This window comes from Vicugna pacos, chromosome 14 (assembly GCF_048564905.1).
Source record: "Vicugna pacos chromosome 14, VicPac4, whole genome shotgun sequence".
Taxonomy (NCBI): domain Eukaryota; kingdom Metazoa; phylum Chordata; class Mammalia; order Artiodactyla; family Camelidae; genus Vicugna; species Vicugna pacos.
This window is the reverse complement of record NC_133000.1, coordinates 26,835,909-26,848,280: the sequence shown is the minus strand read 5'-3', so window position 1 is coordinate 26,848,280 and position 12,372 is coordinate 26,835,909. Positions and strand designations below refer to the sequence as shown.

General features: G+C 38.7%; 1 long non-coding RNA gene across 1 annotated transcript in view; it reads right to left on the bottom strand.

The window, feature by feature from the left end:
* LOC140701203 (uncharacterized) overlaps window positions 1-4,617 on the bottom strand; it is a 30,898-nt gene extending 26,281 nt beyond the window's left edge. The window contains exon 1 of the long non-coding RNA XR_012080162.1: window positions 4,565-4,617. This is a non-coding gene — a long non-coding RNA (uncharacterized lncRNA). The remainder of the gene's footprint in view (window positions 1-4,564) is intronic.
* Between the last annotated feature and the right edge of the window lie 7,755 nt (window positions 4,618-12,372).

Here is a 12,372-nt window from a genome sequence, read left to right as displayed (position 1 = left end):
CCCAAATTTATCCCCTACCTCCCTCTTTATCCCATAACCATAAGATTGTTTACTAAGTCTGCAAGTCTGTTTCCGTTTTGTAGATGAGTTCATAGTGTCCCTTTTTTCATTTTTTAGATTCCACTTATGAGTGATATCATATGATATTTTTCTTTCTCTTTCTAGCTTACTTCACTTAGAATGATGATCTCTAGGTCTATCCATGTTGCTGCAAATGGCATTGTTTTGTTCTTTTTTATGGCTGAGTAGTATTTCATTATATATATATATATATATATATATATATATATATATATATATATATATATATGATATATACATCATAGCTTTTTTATCCAGTCACCTGTTGATGGGCATTTAGGCTGATTCCATGTCTTGGCTATTGTACATAGTGCTGCTGTGAACATTGGGATGCATGTATCATTTTGACTTAGTATTCCCTCTGGATATATACCAAGAAGTGGTATTGCTGGATCATATGGTAAGTCTACTTTTAGCTTTTTAAGAACATAATCTGAGTTCTAAGAAACAGAAATTAATTCCTGGTTTCAGTGTCCCATGTCTTTTTCTTTCTTGATTTTCTTTCTCATTTTGATGAAGCCCTCTGTTGGTTAGCTTCTTGGGAAAAGATCAGTGGGAAATAACAGTTTTGAGATCTTATTTACCCCTCATTTTTATTTGAAAATTTGAGTGGGAATAGAATTCTATGTGAAAAATACTTCTCCTTCAGAATTTTACCAACAATGAAAAATTGTTATCTAGTATTCATTTTGTTTATTGCAAAGTCTAATGCCATTTTTTTTTTAGTAAAAGTAGATTTATTTAGAGAGATGTACACAGGGAAGTGGGGCAGGGGGTTAAAGTAAAGGTGGATAAACACTTCATAGACAGAGTGTGGGCAAGAGAGAGAGCTCAACCACAAGGCACAGTGTTGCTAGTTTTTATATGCTAACAAGTGAGAGGATTATACTAACTACTTTGGGAAGGGGGTGGGGATTCCCAGGAATTGGGCCATTGCCTTCTCTCTCTCTCTCTTTTTCTTTTAAATTTTCCTTCATATGCACTTAAATAAAATTTTAGTAGCAAATTTTCTATAATTTATACTATAGCTAATGATATCCCAGCCAGCCTTCTCTGGTGGCCTGTGTCTGCATGGCTTTGTCTAGAATATCTCCTGATGCATAGTTGTAGAATGAATGAAACAGTGTCTCTCATTGGGAAATAGAAGGATAAATACCTGATGATGACTTATTTGGTACCGTCACTTCTAGTACATGTGCACAAAGATGCAGCACTCTCTTCTGCTGCCAGATGAACCAATTCAAAACCATGCTGGACAGCAACCTGGAGCAGGTGGTCTGCAGCTCATCCCATACCCTGCAAGCATTCTGGACCCTCTCCAAGCTCATTAGATCTACATTAAACTTTGGGCTCCCAAAAAAAAAATATGAGGTATGAGGTAAGGAATTTGGGGCTAATCCAGTATAATGCCTTGACTTAGCAGAAGTGGACACTGTGACCAGGAGAAATGAGGTCACTTTTCTACTTTTTAATGTATTTATTTTATAATATCATATTTTAAAAATTGAAGTATAATTGATGTACAATATTATGAGTATACAATATAGTGATTCACAATTTTTAAAGGTTATACTCCATTTATAGTTATTATAAAATATTGGCTATAATCCCCATATTGTACAGTATATCCTTGTACCTTATTTTATACCTGATTGTTTGTACCTCTTAATCCTCCATCTCTATCTTGCCCCCTTCCCCTCCATCTCCTCACTGGTAACCACTAGTTCCTTCTCTGCATCTGTGAGTCTGTTTCTTTTCTGTTATGTTCACTAGTTTGTTGTATTTTTTAGATTCCATATGTAAGTGATATCTTACAGTATTTGTCTTTGTCTGACTTATTTCACTTAGCATAATGCCTTCCAAGTCCATCCATGATGTACACCAAAAACTAATGTAACATTTTAAATCAACTGTACATTAGTTAAAAAGCAAACAAACAACCCACTTAAAATATGGGCAGAAGAACTGAATAGACATTTTTCCAAAAGAGGAAATGCAGATGATCAACAGGAACACAAAAAGTTGCTCAACATCACTAATATCAGGGAAAAGTAAATCAAAATCACAATGAGATATCATCTCACACCTGTCAGAATGGCTATTGTCAAAAGGGACACAAATAACAAATGTTGGCAAGGATATGGAGAAAAGGGAACCCTTGTACACTGTCAATGGGAATGTAAATTGGTGCAGCCACTATGGAAAACAATATGGAGGTTTCTCAAAAACCTAAAAATAGAACTACTATATGATCCAGCAATTCCACTCCTGGGTATATATCCAAGAAAATAAAAAACATTAATTCAAAAAGATACATACACCCTGCTATTAATAGCAGCATTATTTATAGTTGCCAAGGTATGGAAGCATCCTAAGTGCACACCAATAGATAAATGGATAAAGAGGATGTAGTATATATATATGCAATGGAATATGACTCATCCATAAAAAAGGATATTTTGTCATTTGTGGCTCTTCGTTCACTTTTTTTTTTCACTTCAAAAACCAAAATTTTATAACTGGCATAAACATTTCCATTTCATCCAAAACAACAAAATACCTAGAAATAAACTTAACCAAGGAGGTTACTGATACTCTGAAAACTATAAAACATCGATGAAGGAAATTGTAGATGATATGAAGAAATGGAAAGCTATCTTGTGCTCTCGGATTGGAAGAATCAACTTTATAAAAATGGCCACACTACCCAAAGCAACCTGCAGACCCAATGCTACCCCTGTCAAAACACTCGTGGCATTTTTTCACAGAACTAGAGCAAATAATTCTAAAATTTATATGGCATCACAAAAGACCCTGAACTCCCAAAGCAATCTTCTGTAGCTCTTTTTTCCCCCTTTCTTCTTTTTGTTTTCTTTTCTTGTGGTTTGATGACTCAAGAAGTTCCTTTAACATTTGTTGTAAAGCTGATTTGTTGGTGCTGAATTCTTTTAGCTTTTGTTTGTCTGTGAAGTTTTTGATCTCTCCATCAAATCTGAATGACAGCCTTGCTGGATAGAGTATTCTTGGTTTAAATTTTCCCTTTCATCACTTTAAGTATATTGTGCCACTCCCTTCTGGCCTATAGAACTTCTGCTAAAAAAATTGGCTGATAACCTTGTGGGAGTTCCCTTGTACATTATTTGTTGCTTTTCTCTTGCTGATTTTAATATTCTCTCCTTATCCTTAATTTTTTGTCAATTTGATTACTATGTGCCTTGGTGTGTTCCTCTTTGTGTTGATTCTGTGTGGGACTTTCTGTGCTTCCTAGACTTGGGTGATTGTTTCCTTTCCCAAGTAAGGGCAGTTTTCAGTTATTATCTCTTCAAAAATTTTCTCAGGTCCTTTCTCTCTCTCTTCTCTTTCTGGGACCCTTATAATGTGAATATTTATGCACTTCATTTTGTCCCCAAATTCTCATAAACTATTCTCATTTTTTTCCTTTTTTCTGTTCTGCAGTAGTGATTTCCACTTATCTGTCTTCTAGATCACTGATCTGTCCTTCTGCCTCATTTAGTCTATTCTTGGTTCTTTCTGGTGTGTTACTCATTTCAGTGATTTTACTCTTCAACTCTGTTTGGGTATTCTTTATATTTTCCAACTCTGCTAAATCTTCACTCTGTGTATCTATATTCCTCTTGAGTTCTCTGAACATCTTTGCCATCATTACTCTAAACTCTTTCTCAGATAAAATTGCCTATCTCCTCATCACTTATTTCTTCAGGGATTTTATCTTGTGCCTTGGCCGGGAAGATATTCCTCTGCCACCTCATATTGTCTCTCTTTCTATTTTTATTTTTAGGTAGATTATGTTTCTTGACCTTGAAGAGGTGGCCCTTTGTGGGAGATGTCCTATGTGCCCCAGCAGTACATTCATCTCTTGTCATCCAAGGGCCAAGTTCCAGCCAGTCCCAGTGTAGCATTTGGCCTGTGTTTGTGGATTCCTTCCACAGGCTTTGGGATTGTTGTTTTCTCATTTCTGGTATCTGCCCCTGGTGGATAAGGCTGGACTAGAGGCTTATGCAGGTTTCATGGCAGGAGGAGCCAGTGCCTGCCCATTAATGGATGAAGCTTGGTCCTGGACCTCTGGTGGGTAGGGCTGTGTCTAGAGGCATCTGTATCACAGGAAGTCTGATGATGGGTGGGGCTGTGTTCCCACCCTGTAAGTTGTTTGCCCTGAAGCTTCCCTACAGGCTGTTGGGTGGGTCTATGTCTTGGTGCCAATGATCAAATCAAGAGGTCAGATTCCAGGAAAGCTCATGTAGATGAACACTCCCAGAGTTTTTATGTCCCCTGGGTGAGATGGGGCTATCTCCTACTTCCCAAGGAGACCCTCCAAAACCAGCAGACAGGTCTTGCCCAGGTTCCTATGAAATCACTGCCTCTGCCCTTGGACCTGACACACACGAGATTCTGTGAACGGTTCCCAAGAGAATGAAGTTTCTCTCCTAGCCCCATGGGGCTCTTGAAGTTAAGCCCCACTGACCTTCAAAACCAGATGTCCTGGTGTCTCTTCCTCTTCCCAGTGCTGGAATCCTGGGCTGGGGAGCCTGACATGGAGCTTAGAATTCTCACTCCTATGGGAGGCGCTCTGTGACATAATTATTCTTTAGCTTGTGGGTTGCCCACTTGGTGGGTATGGAGCCCAATTATATAATGAGCACTCCCCTCCTACCATCCAGCTGTGGTTCCCTCTTTGTTTCTAGTTGAAGATTTTATATATTATAATATATATATATATATATATATATATTTTTTTTTTTTTTGGCTAGGTGGTTCCAGTCATTTTTCTCAATGGCTGTTTAGCAGTCAGTTGTGGTTTTGCTGTAGTTATAAGGAGAGGCAAGCTCATGGTCCTACTACTCTGCCATCTTGCCCGGAAATCCTGATGCCATTTTGATTGTTGATTCTTTATATTAAAGTTAAGGGTTAAAAAGCAATGACTCATAGGCCAAATCTAGCACACTGCTTGATTTTAATAAAGTTTTATTGGAACACAGCCATGCACGTTTGTCTGCTTTCATGCTATAACTGCAGAGTTGCATAGTTTTGCCAAACCCTGTATGGCCTGCAAAGTCTAAATATTTATGATCTGGCTCTTTACAGAAAACGTTTGCCAATTCTTGATAAAAATCCTGGGTTTGTTTCCTCTTTAAAAGTTGGTAAAATTTTGTTCCCAGCGTTTGACTGTATCTTGGTCCATGTTCGTACATTGTGTTAAGCACAGTGTCCTTCATTTCTGATACATTGTCTTGAATTATCCCCACTATAATTTCTTATCTTTCATTTAAATTTCCTCAGTTCTTTATTTTTGGAACCTATATTATTTGAACCATCCTCCATATTTTCTCTCCTTTTTTTTTTTTTTTAAAACTCTTGGTCTTTTTATTCTAATTTCTGGGGTATTTTTTGCAACTATTTCCTGAAGTTTCTGCTAAGAAACTTTAAAAACAGAACTTTTTGGGGGGGGGCTCTGTTATCATTTTTTAATTAAAAAATAGTTTTCCTTCCTTGTTTCAATATATCCTCCTTACTCTCTGAGGATAGTAATAGTTTTTGACATTTCCTCTTTCCTCTATAGCCTCTGTCTTCCATGTTTGTTTGTTTTATTTTATTTTTTATTTGTTTGCTTATTTTGGGCTCTGATTTTCTTATTTGTTGCCTTCCTCAAATGCTGGTGATCCTGGGCTCCTGCCTCTATGGGCTTCCATGTAAAGTGACCTGACAGGGGTTTCTGCTGGAGAAACCCCTGATATCAGTATCTCTGAGGCCTTTTCTCTGGGGCTGGATAGGTTTTTCAGGGAAGGCTCTTCTTCCAGTTTCTGGCCTTGGGGGGATGGTTTAAGCCTCCAGTTAAATAGGAGAAGAGGTCGGGGGGGGGGCTCAATGTTTAAAATTCTCATTTTCTCTAACCCTCCAGTTTTAAGAATAGTTTCCCAGCTATCAGCTGAGTCCAGTGCTCCAGTCAAGAGACCATCTTCTACCTGTAGGAGGGAAGAGCAATTGCTTGGTGCACAAGTGAGGAATGGAGCCTGGGAGGGGCTCCATGTTGATGGAGCAACTCAGCTTCAGCACTTTCTGTCCCCGCTGCCATCATGACACTTTTGAAGTCTTGTTTGTATTGTGGAGGCTAGATGTCTAGGAACACATTCCTCAAATTATTTGCTGGACAAGTTCTGGGTTCAAGTCTGCCAATGAGAGACACACCTACAATTTGGAAGACATAAGAAAGGCAGAAACCACATTATTGTCCTCTGGCAGCTGGAGACAATTCTGTGGACTTCAGTAAATAAGAGATTTTACAGCAGCGTTAGAATATTTTCATGCAAATCACCTGCGACGGTGTTTCAGGGAGCTGTGATCATCTCTGGTAGTTTTCTGAAGTTTCTGCAACTTCTTAACTTTCTGAAAACTGACAGCAAATCTGAGAAGTAACCCTGGCTTTCTCTGACCTGTACTCTGGTTTCCCCAGCAGATTTATAAGCAGCTAACTCTCTGCATTGAATCGCTTCCTGACTGGTGCAGAGTCAAAGTGGTTCCTGAGTGCACTTTCAACCAGTCGTTCTGTTTTAGCCTCACCTTTACCCCCAGGTCTAGAGATAATTTGGTAAATCGGGCAACTTCTCAGATTTCCCCACTGCACACTTTCTCAGATTTGATAAATCAATGACCACTTGCTCACATGCATTGCTGACTCAAATTTTGATGCCCTTTGTCTCTTCTGCATCCTTCTTTTTTTCTTGGGGATTTATGCCTTTTATAAAAGATTTATTTTCTGTCTGTCATTTTAGAATGGATTTTTGGGAGGTAGTAAAGGAGTTCAATCCTGCAGTCAATCCACCACTGTCTACATTAACTCCCCTATTCACTTTTCCATCACTCCAATCTGGACACTGGCCTCCTCTAGTCTCATCTGGTACTGCATTCTCCTTTACTTCACTGACACGGACCTTGGTGATATTCCTTGAACCCACCAAGGTCTTTTCTGCTACAAGAGCTTTTGCATATGCTATTACTTTTGCCTGGTCCCTCCTCCCTGTTTTCTATAAGTGTAAACTCACACTTGTTCTTTACATTTTTAGAGACTCCCCCAACACACATATAGATTAGGTTATCCTCTGTTTTTCTCTGATGGAATATCATTTTTTTCCTTTATTGCACTTATATTTTATAGTCAAATTTATTCATCTATTTAATGTCTATCTCTCTCACAAAAATATAAACTTTATACCTAGTGTACATAAATAGAATCTTCATCAGTAATTGAATGGAGAAAATTATTTTTGAGAAAAATTACAGAAAGGGGACATTATGTATTGCTTGGTCTGACTGCTAGGATAGCAGCAATATCATTCAAATAGAAAAGACATTACAAAGATTAATTTCATAAAAGACTCACCTTCAAAATATAAACTTCTTCATTCTGTTTTAATTTTACAAACTATCATCAAAGAAAAAAGGAAACAGGACAAATTTATAGGCTATGTGGCTTAGTGTTTCCACAAACTCCTTCCTTCTTCCTTTTTTTAACTAAAGAAACTTATTTATTTTCTTTTTTCTCTCCTTAGGCTTGAGCCTGTTGAAAAAAACTCCTTTAATAGTGTTCAAATGAAAACAAAAAAAAAAGGAAAAAAGAAAAGTGATGAGAAAATTAATATAATGAAATAATCAATGCAAATGACATTCCATTGTCCGTCCAGAAAAAAATCTTCAATCAACTCTCTTAGAACTACTGAATCTGATGGGTAATTGTGGCTTAATCTCTAATTGTAAGATCAAGGCACATTGTGAGAAGTACTGCCAGCATTAAATAGACATTTTTATGGTGCTCATTTTAAGGTGGAACTTCAAAGAAATTGAAAACCATTAATCAAAAACATAAATCATCTGTACCAATTATTAATTGAAAATCCCTAAATCTGGTAAAACTAAAATTTACATTCATCATCAAATAATACTCATCAATGCTTTATTTTTCTAGAGTCTTACAGAGTAGGAAAAGTTTGGAGAACATTTTTTACAATAATTTTAACTTTTTCCTCATCAGATGACTGAATTTGAAATGTGTCCACACGGCTAAAGAATCAGGGTTTTGCCAGGGGTTAGGGGCAGTGGGTGAGAGGGGTAAGAAATTTATTTATAGTGTTTGTTCTATGAAAATAGGCAACAATGTATCCATTGCTTAAGTTCTTCTATGTTGTTTGGGGAAACAATTTAATAATATTTTACGTATGCACACACATAGCAGTTCACAGCTTCAAAAATGCTTTCCCATGTATTAGTCATTTTCTAACAAGTTTTATTTTTATAATGATTTCCTAACCTCATTAGGTCTCAAAAAATGACATGACTGGGCTAAGCAATCATTAAGGCTTTTTCCTGCTTTGATTCTATTATGTTTTCCAACTGTGGGCTTTGCCTAACCACAAGCACAGCTCAGTAAATTCCTCTCCTCTGTGTGTTTTTGTGTTTGTCTCCATCACTTTGGTGTTGTCCCAGTAGACACATCGAAGGGCATGCTGATTAAATTAGTCAAATTAACTCTTTGCCTGACTCTATCCTCATTAGGCTAATGAGCAGACTCGGGAGTACGTCTGTGCAACTCAGTTGTCTTAGGTCAGAAGTACTGTCACTAGGAGCACCAATGAGAAGCCATAATTGTGACACTCTTTAGGAGTTTTTAGCTGGCAGCTCATTTGCCATCCTTTCTCAAGAGAGAGCATGTGGCTCCACTGAATAGAAGCTGTAATGTGTTGGGCAATCTCATTTTCTCTGCTGGATCATTGTAAAAGAAGGTGTAATTTTGTTTCCTCCCCCAGGAAAGAGTTTCTGGGGTAGGCAAGTGTGAGAGATGTTGAACAAGTATTAATCAAAGTGGGGGAAATCCTATTATAACCATACGGTGCTGTGAAGAGATAGATCTTAATGATGGAGTAGCCACGGGAGTCGCTGCTCCACAGGTTGGTTGTGATTAAGTGTGTGTTTGTATGTAGGGGATGAGAAAAGGTGACTTGGAGATAGATTTGGGGGAAAGATAGATGGGGCAGGGAGTGGTAACAAGCAGCTTCAAAGGTCAAGTGCTCTCTGCTTCTAAAAGGCATGCTTCCCTGTCCAGATCACACAACAGAACACTGATTTGACTAAGTGACATTTCCTACACATATTAAGCATGAATCTAAGATTTTCACACTGGCCAAATGATTTTCAGTGCTTGAGTACATTTACCAAACTTCAAACACTGCAGGTGGATGGCAAAGTGGGCAGCACATGGTAGGTACCAAATTCATGCATTTGGTCAGAAAGGCATTGTGGGCAACAGCTGTGTTTCGATATTATCACTGGCTGAGTCCCAGTGGGAGCAGGCAGAGTGGCCTATGCAATGGCTTCCTCTGGGTGAGAAGATGATGTGGTTGAAGGTGCAGCACAACATCCAGGGCCGTTGGTCCATTTAAGATGGAAGTCCTCTACTGGTTTTCTAGAAGGAAAAAAAAAATGTCATTTCTAACCCTATGAGTATTGGCTGAGGCAGAAGTTTCTCTCTTTGGGCCTTTAAGGGGTAAACTGTATCATCCCGTAGGCCTGGAGGTACACAATGTGCATATACACAACCAGTGAATGTCTAATGTTCTGGAAATTAGGTGAAAACTATGCATCCAAATTTCCAGAATTTTTTAGGTGAAAAAAATGGGAGACAATTTTTTTTTTGAATTATGATTTTGTAGGGCACAAAACCCTTGTTTGAGTTCAAGGTTTACTACTTCTCAGTGGTGTGACATTCTTCTGGACAGTTTTTTAGAACATTGATCAGGAGAGTCTAGAGCTGTGTTTATGGCTCTGGGGCAGCTGAGAAAGTTACCTGCTGGGAATTGTAGTGGATCTGAGGAGTACCTGGCACCATTCTTATAACAACAGTCCATGTTTCTGCACTTCTTGACTTTTCATTTGCCCAGACCTTGCTGAGATGTTTAGCCATTGCAAACGATCTGGTTTCATCTTGGCTGTAGGATCAGGCATACTAGAATGACAAGTTCCATGGGAAAAACAAAGGCTTTTGGTAAAGGAACACTCTTGTCATCACACCGTTTCAGATTTTACCAGCAGGTTTATGCCCTGGCTTTACTTTCTGCCATCTGTCTGTATTTACCATCCATATCCCCATCCATAAAATGGGGATAATTAATCTACTTACACCATGAAGTCATTGTGAGGATTAAATAAAATAATCCATCCAAAATGCTTTATTCTATGCACATAGTAAGCACTCAGTAAATGTTAGCTGCAATTACAAATGTAGCCCATTGGATCTAGGGCTAGAGTAATTGCTTGAATCTTTTTCTTTTTCAATTGAAGTATAGTTGATTGACAATGTCATGTGAGTTTCAGGGGTACAGCAAAGTGATTCAGTTATGGAGTAGCTGCCTGAATCTTAAAGTATTACAATGATTAGTGACACAACCTTTTTTTTAGTTGATAAAATACAGCATTTTTTTATTGGATGAAATAAAATCTTCCTAGCCAAGAGGAGGCCCCATAGCTACTGTGGGCCATGAATGAGACTGGTTCCTTGAAGAATGACTTCAATATTGTCAGGCTGGTAAAGTGGGAAGAACACCCTTTCTCTGTTTTTCTCTGTTGGAGGGGAGGGCTATGCCAGTGAAATGACTTAAGCTCTACCATCCAGCTGAGTGTGGCGAGGTAGCTCTTGTAGTGAACACTAGCCCATGCCTCCCAGTGGGCACAGGTGAATGGCCTGTTAAAGTGCTACTGAAGTCTCACAGGCTATGCTGAGCATTCCAGGGCAAACCCCGCTCAAAGGCCCAGAGCAAGCTCAAGGACATGGGAGGAAGAGTTGTTGGTGATGCATTCCGTGGGGCCACGGTGAAGGGCAGCCCAAGAACCTGGAAAGATCATCCCCGAGGTGTTTCTATGAAACAAACATTTATTATATCAGAGCAAAGATATATGATTACCTTAAAATGGCAGAATGCCTCCCAGGCTGAAGCTGATGGGAAGGTATTTCATATGGCAAAAGAGGAAAAAAAAGTCTTCATCTGAAAGTTGATTGGTCAATAATAGTGTTAGGTTCTTAGATAAGTTGGGGGCACCAGGCAGATAGATGGAGGAAAGGGAGGATGGTCTGGAAGATGGTGTTATGCTTGCTTCCAGTATAAAGGGACTTTACTTCTTCTAAATGAGTGCCAGCAAGAAATGGGTTAAAACCAGACAGTCACAACTGCACAGGAGCAGAAAGGACTTAACTGGACACAACCCAATGTTCTTTGTATTATAATTAACATTGCAGTTTATCTCCACACCCCATGGGCTTTTCTGTGTGCATCATGGGTAAGGACATGTGCAAAGGGGCCAAACACGACTAAGCACTCCAGGGACAAGAGCTGTCAATCAATCAAGAGACCACTTCTAAGTGAGAGTATAAGAGACAGGGAGAGAAAAATCACAGCTCTTTCCTTCCTGGGATCAGCCAGCCTCCCATTCTTGGAGGCATACTTTTCCTTTCCTAAATAAATCTTAAGAAGTGTTTTCACTACACAACATACCATCTCCCAACAGTAAACTTCTCTTTATAAACAAGAACTGGGGTCTTTACATTTTGGGGTAACAATGGGGTAGGTCAAAGGGGGCAAAGATGAGCTTTCCATCTCCAGTCCTATCCAGAAGGCTGGGTATCCTGGACCACAAGCCCAAGGCCCTGGCCTGTGCAGTGCAGGCATCTCAGGGCAGACATTCAGGTTGGGCAGCGAGCTTCTGACTCTGTCTGCATCAGGCAGTCTTCTGATGAGCACTGACCTGCCCAGATCTACCCATGGAGAGAGAGAACTGTATTGTGAGTGAATAAATTGCCATTCTGGATTCTTGTTATTGTTGTGCTGGTGACTCCACAGAGTTAACACTATTCATCATTATCCCCTACAAATCCTTACAGGTCTGTTTGTAAATATGTATGTGACTGCACAATTGAAATACAATTCAAAGTGATTAGGCAAAGCTTATAGCAATATAGAAAGAGAATCTATAAAAGTACTGGAGAATCACTAGGAGCAAAAGTAATTAAAAAATGAAGATCTGGTGGAGTCAGTGATAAATAATTGAAGGAAAAAAATCCACAAGGTTCATGAAGTATATAGATAGGTCAAAGGAGTATGATTTGATAATTAAAGGATTATTAGATGTCCTTGGGAAAAATAATGAAAACCATGAATATTTTTGCAACAGTGATCCTTCTTTATGAGCATATGAAAAGATCAGTTTGAAGAGAAGACTGTCATTCTATTA